Below are 9,256 nucleotides of genomic sequence, written 5' to 3'. Positions count from 1 at the left end.
TAATTATTGCAATTAGGAAGGATAACGGTTACAATATAAAATATAAAAAAATGAAATAAAGCTTTAGGCGAACCACTCAGTGAGAGTAATGAATAATAAACTTAAAAAGTTAAATTGAAACATGTGCAGGTCCAAAATGAACTTTAAAAACAGCGAACCTTCCTTAACTTTCGGAGAATACACTGCAAATCTTACTTTTGGAATTCCAAATTCACTATATAAAATATAACAGTATGAAATAAAGCTTTAGGCGAACCTTTCAGTGAGAGTAATGAATAATAAACTTAAAAAGTTAAATTGAAACATGTACAGGTCCAAAATGAACTTTAAAAACAGCGAACCTTCCCTAACTTTCGGAGAATTCAACGCAAATCTTACTTTTGGAATTCCAAATTCAATATATAAAATATAACAGTATGAAATAAAGCTTTAGGCGAACCGTTCAGTGAGAGTAATGAATAATAAACTTAAAAAGTTAAATTGAAACATGTACAGGTCCACAATGAATAGACTATGATCAAACATATTTTCTTCCTTCCTCTGTAAAAGACACATTAAAAAAATTGAGTTAAAATCATTAAAAAAATCAAACAGTTTTTTAATAAAATACTTACTCTTATGATATATTATCAGCAATACTAGAGATTACTATGTTATAATCTTTAACGTTTGTGTAGAACGCATTATGGACTTTATGGTGACCGATTCCAAACTATCGAGTAATGGCGTCGTACAAAAGAAACTACAAACTGGGCTACCAGATAATTTAAAAGGACTTTAGCTCGGCCAACTTAGATCAGCTTTTTCGCAGTAATTGGCTGTGATTGTAGAAATAATTCATCAAATGAAAATAATGGAAATAAAAATTTAGAAAATAATAATATAAAAATATATAAAAATTAAGAACAGATAAAATTAATTAAATAATTAAATAGTTTTGATTTAACACGTTATTTCATTAATTCACGTTAAATAAACTCGTAAATTTAAATAATAATATTCTTAATAAAATTAATATTTTGTGGTTCATTAATCATTATCAGCTTAAATACAAATACAGGTGAAAAAAATTAAAATTAATTGCTGATAAACGCACCTCTAGATAGCATTGATGGACGAAACATTTCGGACGAATAGTGGAGATCCATGCGAGGTCGATTGGGCTGAATATCGGATGTTGCGAAATTGGTTCTACGAGGACTAAAATGGAACGTCCGTTATTCGTCCCGTAGGACGAATTTTGGACGGGACCAAGCTGGGCTCTATGGAACATGCTGGGACGATTTGTGTTTGCTGGGATATACCGTAACCTTCTCTCTAGTGAGTAAGGTAGAACGGTTTCAGGGATTAAAACCAATTGAAAATATATCAAAAATACGGCACTGTGTTAGTCAGAGACCCAGAAAATTTGGTCATTTCTGCTAAGTTTTGTGATCTTCGGCAAAGTTGAGGGCGACTCCCAATTTCCCTCTCACAGGTTCGTCCACGTCCTTCCAACTTCTCCCCCCCCCCCCAGCTCCAAAAATGTACCGACGCCCCTATTTGCTTTTGTTAAATTTGTGGGAGAGGTGGTAAAATTGGTTGCAAATTTAAAACAATTCCAAAGAATATTTGTTGTATTGTTTTGTCTATAGTATTTGCTAAGGTTATTTCAAGTGAGGTAGTCGTATAAGCGCATGGATAAATATAACTTCGGATTAAATTCACGAACACGCCGAAAAACGTTTAAACTTTTCAAATGGATATGGCTGCGTCTTTATTTTAAACTATGATGTTAAAACGTATAATATATCACTTAAATAGGAAATAGACTTATCTTATAAATAAGATATTATTTTGATAGCCGTTAATTCGAATAAATTAATATAGTATACGATTTAATTCTTTACTCGTAAATTGTATCTATTGATAAAACGCAAAGAAGTCTTATCTATAGACAATATAAAGCAATTAGCGTTTATCCAAAAAGATAATGTTTACAAATAGAAAACAAAAAAAATAACATTATTTAAACTTTATCCGATTTCGTGTAACCATAGCTAAAGATAGTGGTTTAGTTTTTTAAAACCAACTATTCGTTGATTATTTAACAACGAAACTATCTATAACACAAGATAATGCATATCCGATTCCGAGCCCTAAATAAGTGTGACACTATATGAGCAGAAGTAATAAATAATTGTAATAATTTTTTTGAAGTTCAAACAACATACCGATAGAAATTTTGAACAAGTTGGGCACTTATCGCAACAACGTCTGACCGGGAGTAACTACAAAGTGTTGCACTTAACGAAACAATGTATAAACAGAAGGTACTAATAAGTGTGACTCTTGGAGTAATGTATGACCAGGATTAACAAATAAGTGTGACATTATATTACCAGAAGTAATAATTCAGTGACTTTTTTTTTTAATTTCAAACAATATGGCCAGAAGTAATCAATGTGTAATGTGCATAGTGATTTTAATATTGATTATAGTTAATGTACAGGATAATTTAAATATTATTCGTGATTTCTGTTCGGGAGGATTTAGTACTTGTTCTAATGATTCTAAAAATCATAAATAAAATTATTCGATATTTAATTTCAAATGCAAGATAACACATCGATGAGGTTAATGTACAGAGTAGGTAGTATTTTGGTATCCTTTCCTAATATGTAAAATGTACTTAAAACATTCGGATTGTGTGTTACATCTTTTTTATTTGGGTAAAAGTTTACCTTATCCCTTTTAGCAATTTAACCTGAAAAGCGGATGAAGTACCTTATTTCATTAAGAACACTTCTAGTTGTAAGTCCGCCAGGCTTTCCAGTTGGTAAATATACAGGGTGTCTCAATTAGCTCGATCAGGGATTTTTTCTCAAAATGTGTTAATCCCAGTGTTCTGACATTTTCAGGGTACATTTGTTAGTTATGGAACGCTTCGGTTTCTAAATTTTAGAAACATCGACGATTTTCCACGGCTTTGGAAGTGGGGACAACTTTTTCGTTTGGTGGAGACAAAAAGTTATATAATTATTAAGTTGTTGTCATTTTAAATAGTTTGGCTTCTAATGAGAGTTTTTTGAGGAAATTCATCTTTACTCAAAAATTTTAAATTTAAAAATGGTAACATCAAAAATCTTTTGAACGTAGTTCCGGGGATTTTTAGAAATTCACATATTACGTCATTACATTTGTTAGTTATGGAAGGCTTCGGTTTCTAAATTTTAGAAACATCGAACGATTTTCCGCGGCTTTGGATTTTTGTTATCGGAAGGTGCCACATAAAATAATACAATGGAATACTTGAAGAGCATAATTGAAAAATTAAAAGTAAATCTGGTTCAGTCGAAAAAGCCTATTTGTCACTGATTTTGGAACTCGTGAAAAAAAAAACAAGTTTTACTCTCTGTGCAGTCGAAATAAGAGAGAAAAACCCGTTGCGGGTCACGTCCAGAAAAGGATTTCTCAAAAACAGCCAAGGTTTCAAATTTTCATAAATAATTTATTACTTCTGGTCATATAAAAGAAGTGTCAGTCTTATCTGTTAATTCTGGTCATACGTTGTTTCGAGTGGTACACTTATTAGTTACTTCTTGTCATATATTGTACCAATAAGTGTAACACTTCAGTAACTTCTAGTCTTACATTGTTTCATAAAGTTTCAAACATAGTTATTACTTGTCATAATTTACAGAATTTAAAAAAAAATTAGTGTAACACTTTTTTTTATGACTTATAGTCGTATTTTGTTAGTATCACACTTATTTATTACTATTCATCATTTTTGTTAAAATTAAAAAAAAATATGTCACACTCATTTAATACTTCCGGTCATATTTTGTTATTGGCACAATTTTTGGTTACTTCCTGCCATAAAAAATATTTAGTGGCACACTTATTTATTACTTCTAGTCATACGTTATTGTTTTTGGGTGGGCTTTCAATAATTCCGTTGAAGCCCATCTAATTTCATTCAAGGTTTTTTTTGTATGTCAAATTATTATCGTATAAGTGGGAATTTTTACGTTTTTTATAATTTTGGCTTCTAATGAGAGTTTTTTTGAGAATTTCATCTTTACTCACAAATTTAAAATTTATAAATGGGAACCTCAAAAATCTTTTGAACGTAGTTTCAGGAATTTTACAAAATCACACATTCCGTCGAAACCGATTTTATTTCGATAAAGACTTTCTTAGCTTTAGCTAATGTGTGCAGCGGAGAATATTTAGAGCTCACTTTTCCCTCCAAAACGGGGGAATCCGCATCACATCAACTTACCGTGGTTACGATCGGGGCGGATCCTCCAATTGAAAATTTAAAGTCACCCGTTATTTTTTGCTGGTGATTATAAAACCAACCGCTCACCCGATTTTAATTTTGAGACCAGATTTGGATTCCTTGGATTTCAGGTATCTAGATTCGATAGCCACATTTTACTATTTAATTAGTTAACACTGTCAAAAAATGAAGTATTTCAAATATAGAAAATTACGAAGAAAGCTGGACCTGCCTTCTAGACAAATTTAAAGTAAATTCATAAAAAATACAAAATCTAGTTGCAAATTGAGTTTGTGCACTAAAATAATTAGCGATTTGACCTGTATGTAATTGTAATTGTGTTTTTTCTGGCTATTTCGTTCTCAATGCATCCTTAAGACTAGGATGCTTTTGTATATATCTGTATTTTACTTTTTAAACAAGGTACACAGTGAAGAAGTCGATGTAATGGTTAAGGACGCCGGCTTTGGAGCCAACGGGTGAGAGATTGAATCTCGCTTCCGTTAATATTTTTTTTTCATTTTAATTTATATCAAATAAATTTTATTACTTAAATTCCACGAATAATATTACTTAAATTCCTCGAATAATTCTTCATAAATTCCTCGAATAATATTACTTAAATTCCTCGAATAATATTACTTAAATTCCTCGAATAATTCTTCATAAATTCCTCGAATAATATTACTTAAATTCCTCGAATAATATTACTTAAATTCCTCGAATTCATTCTCTTGTCATTTTCATTCATTTTAGGCTCATAACGCCATCTCGTTAAAAAAATAACTAATAATTTTGGAATCGTTGTATTATTCACTTAATATAACTAAGAATTTGGTAATTGCTGTATTTTACACTTAATATAACTAAGAATTTTGGAATTGCTGTATTTTTAACTTTATATAAATTGATTATTCATAATGGTGTTTACCGGGCAAAGTTCAAAACGCGTTACCGGAGCCAAGTCGAAAAACCGTTTAAAGGTTGGCAAAACCACCGTCTGACGGTGAGCGTTAACGGAGTAATTTGCGGTTGGTGCGGTTTGGTGTGGTTGTTTTTTCGTTAACGCTCACCGTCGTGACGGTTCCAACTCACAAGGAGAGTACCCGAGGTGTTTATTGCCGATTTAGTTCAAAGTCGACCGTAATGTGGACCTATATGAGATATGAAATTTCCCAAAAGCAGACGTTGCACTACCCATTCGATTTGCCATGGCAACCGAAAATGTTTTGGACCACTTACAACCAAAATAAGATTTTTCCCTTATTTTACCCAAAATTTGTTACAAATTTACCCTAAAAATGTTTCAATTTACCTAAACTTGATGAAATTTACCTAAATGTGGTCCAAATTACACATTTCGTGATTTTAAATTTTTTTCAAAATTTGCGTAGCTAGGACCCTGTGAAACCGAGAAAATCCCATGCTTTTTTAAATGGAGATTTTATTGTTTTAAGTGATCAAAAACATTTTCGGTTGCTATAGCAAAACGAATGGGTAGTGCAACGTCTCCTTTTGGGAAATTTCATATCCCATATAGGTCTACATTACGCCCGACTTTGAACAAAATCAGCAATAAACACCTCGGGTACTCTCCTTGTCAGTTTCATTGGAAATTATGTTATTGTAATGTTTATGCGTAATGTGGGAATGTTGGGTTTGTGTTATGGCGGTTGTGGGTGTTCAGTGTGTTGTGTTTGCATTTTGTATGTATAGGCGTTTTCTCTCTAACTTCTTCTTATTGACTTTTGGGACGGACCGAGTGCTGAGGGTTACGATAAACGTTTCAACGTCCAAATTGCAGGGTTTCCACAAATTGTTTGCGGTATTCGTCTTAGTATCAATTTGCACACACACACAGACCCACACCCACACACGCACGCACGCACGCACGCACGCACAGACCCACACCCACACCCGCATGCACGCACGCACGCACGCACACACACAAAACTGCCCAAATCAGGGGCGTAGCTTGGATTATATATATATATATATATATATATATTTAAATGGGAGAAAGGTATATTATCCGATTCTCAATTAACAGTTCGTCGGAGCTAATATTAGGAGTGACGCACGCGTCATTGATGTTAGAGTAACCCGTGGCGGACGTAAGAGATCAGAGGGCTCCCCGCAAAAATATCAAAGGGGCCTCTTTTCAAAGAAATATGGATACCTTTGTGGGCCAAATTTGACCAAATATATTGTGTTAAAAATTGGAGGAGCAGTGGATTGTGATTTGAAAGCAGAATGACGTCATTCTGTTGTTCACAGGAGTATTTTTTTATACTATTTCAATGAATTTGACAAATTAATCAACAATAAAAAATAATATATGTTCCTTAAGGCCGCATCTATAACGAGCTCTTAACTGTTTTTTCAGTTCGAAGAGCGGTTTTTGTTATAATATGTGCCCATTTATGATAAGTGCTTTATAAAATTGGGTTGAGTCACTCTTGTAATTTTAAAAAAAAATTATAAATGATATGTTTCTATCAATAAAAGTTTGTCGATAATTGAGCCAGTTTTTCAAAAAACAAGGAAACAAAATAATTTTTTGTAATATGAATCGTGCACCCGTGTGTGGGTGCTGGTTTTCTCAGATTGTTTATTGTTAGTAGTTATTTTAGTTTAAAGAGTGTAATTTAATATTTTTAACAATATTTTTGGAAATACTACTGAAATTAAATACCATTATAAATAATTATAGGTGAAAAATATAGCAATTACAAAATTCTTAGTGATATTAAGTGAAAAATACAACGATTCGAAAATTCTTAGTTATTTTTTTTAACGAGATGGCGTTAGGAGCCTAAAATGAATGAAAATGACAAGAGAATGAATTCGAGGAATTTAAGTAATATTGTTCGAGGAATTTAAGTAACATAATTTATTTCATTTAAAAAGCAGAGAAAATGTTCAAACTGAAAGTAAAATTAAAATGAAAAAATATTGACGGAAGCGAGATTCAATCTCTCAGCCGCTGGCTTCAAAGCGCGTGTCTTTAACCATTACACCGACCTCTTCGCTGTCTTACTTGTTTAAGAAATAAAATACATACAGGTCAAATCGATAATTATTTTATTGCACAAACTAATTTGCAACAAGATTTTGTATTTTTTATGAATTATCTTTAAATTTGACTAGAACGCAGTTCCAGCTTTCTTCGTAATTTTCTATATTTGAAATACTAAATTTTTGACGGTGTTAACTAATTAAATAGTTAAATGTGGCTACCGAATCCAGAGCTCCGAAATGCCAGGAATCCAAATCTGGTCTCAATATTGAAATGGGGTGAGTGGTTGATTTTATAATCACCAGCAAAAAATAAGGGCGACTTTAAATTTTCAATTCGAGGATCCGCCCTTATCGTGTCCACGGTAAGTTGATGTGACGCGGATTCCCCCGTTTTGGACTGCCTTAAAAAGCATCCTATACAATTCAGAGGGTTTTAAAGGTGGAGGGAAAAGTGAGCTCTAAATATACTCCGCTTCCGCAGAGTATAATAATTTTTACACACAGAAGTTAAAGCTAAGAAAACCTTTATCGAAATTAGATCAGTTTCGACGTAATATGTGAATTTCTAAAAATCCCCGGAACTACGTTCAAAAGATTTTTGATGTTACCATTTTTAAATTTAAAATTTTTGAGTAAAGATGAATTTCCTCAAAAAACTCTCATTAGAAGCCAAACTATTTAAAATGACAACAACAGAATAATTATATAACTTTTTGTCTCCACCAAACGAAAAAGTAGTCCCCACTTCCAAAGCCGTGGAAAATCGTCGATGTTTCTAAAATTTAGAAACCGAAGCGTTCCATAACTAACAAATGTACCCTGAAAATGTCAGAACACTGGGATTAACACATTTTGAGAAAAAATCCCTGATCGAGCTAATTGAGACACCCTGTATATTTACCAACTGGATAGCCTGGCGGACTTACAACTAGCAGTGTTCTTAATGAAATAAGGTACTTCATCCGCTTTTCAGGTTAAATTGCTGAAAGGGATAAGGTAAACTCTTACCAAAATAAAAAAGATGTCAAGGACATTTAAGTACAGACAATCCGAATGATTTAAGTACATTTTATATGTTATGAAAGGATTCCAAAACACTACCTACTCTGTACATTTACCTCATCGATGTGTTAATTATATCTTGCATATGAAATTAAATATCGAATAAATTTTTTAATGATTTTTAGAATCATTAGAACAAGTACTAAATCCTCCCGAACAGAAATGACGAATAATATTTAAATTATCCTTTACATTAACTATAATCAATATTTAAATCACTATGCACATTACACATTGATTACTTCTGGTCATATTGTTTGAAATTAATAAAAATAGTTACTGAATTATTCCTTCTGGTAATATAATGTCATACTTATTTGTTAATCCTGGTCATACATTACTCCAAGAGTCACACTTTTTAGTACCTTCTTTTAATACATTGTTTCGTTAAGTGCCACACTTTGTAGTTACTCCCCGGTCAGACGTTGTTGCGATAAGTGCCCAACTTGTTCAAAACTTCTATCGATATGTTGTTTGAACTTGAAAAAAATTATTACAATTATTTATTACTTCTGGTTATATAGTGTCACACTTATTTGTTAATTCTGGTCATACGTTGCTTCGAGTGTCACACTTATTTATTACTTCTGGTCATACGTTGTTTCGAGTGTAATACTTATTTATTACTTCTGGTCATATCTGTCACACTTATTCATATCTTCTGGTCATATAATATTTCGATAAGTGTAACAATTTTTAGCTTCATTGGGTCATACATTATTTTAATAAGTGTCAAACTTATTTTTAATTTATGGGCATATTTTGTTAGAATTTAAAAAAACATTTATAGTCACAGTTATTTTTTTCTTCTGGTCATATAGTGTCACACTTATTTGTTAATTCGATCATTCGAGTAACGCATTTATTAGTTACTTCTGGTCATACATTGTTTCGATAGTGTCAAAC

This window comes from Leiobunum rupestre, chromosome 10, assembly GCF_980474605.1.
Source record: "Leiobunum rupestre chromosome 10, qqLeiRupe1.1.hap1, whole genome shotgun sequence".
In the NCBI taxonomy this organism is placed as follows: domain Eukaryota; kingdom Metazoa; phylum Arthropoda; class Arachnida; order Opiliones; family Sclerosomatidae; genus Leiobunum; species Leiobunum rupestre.
Note: the sequence above shows the minus strand (reverse complement) of the source record.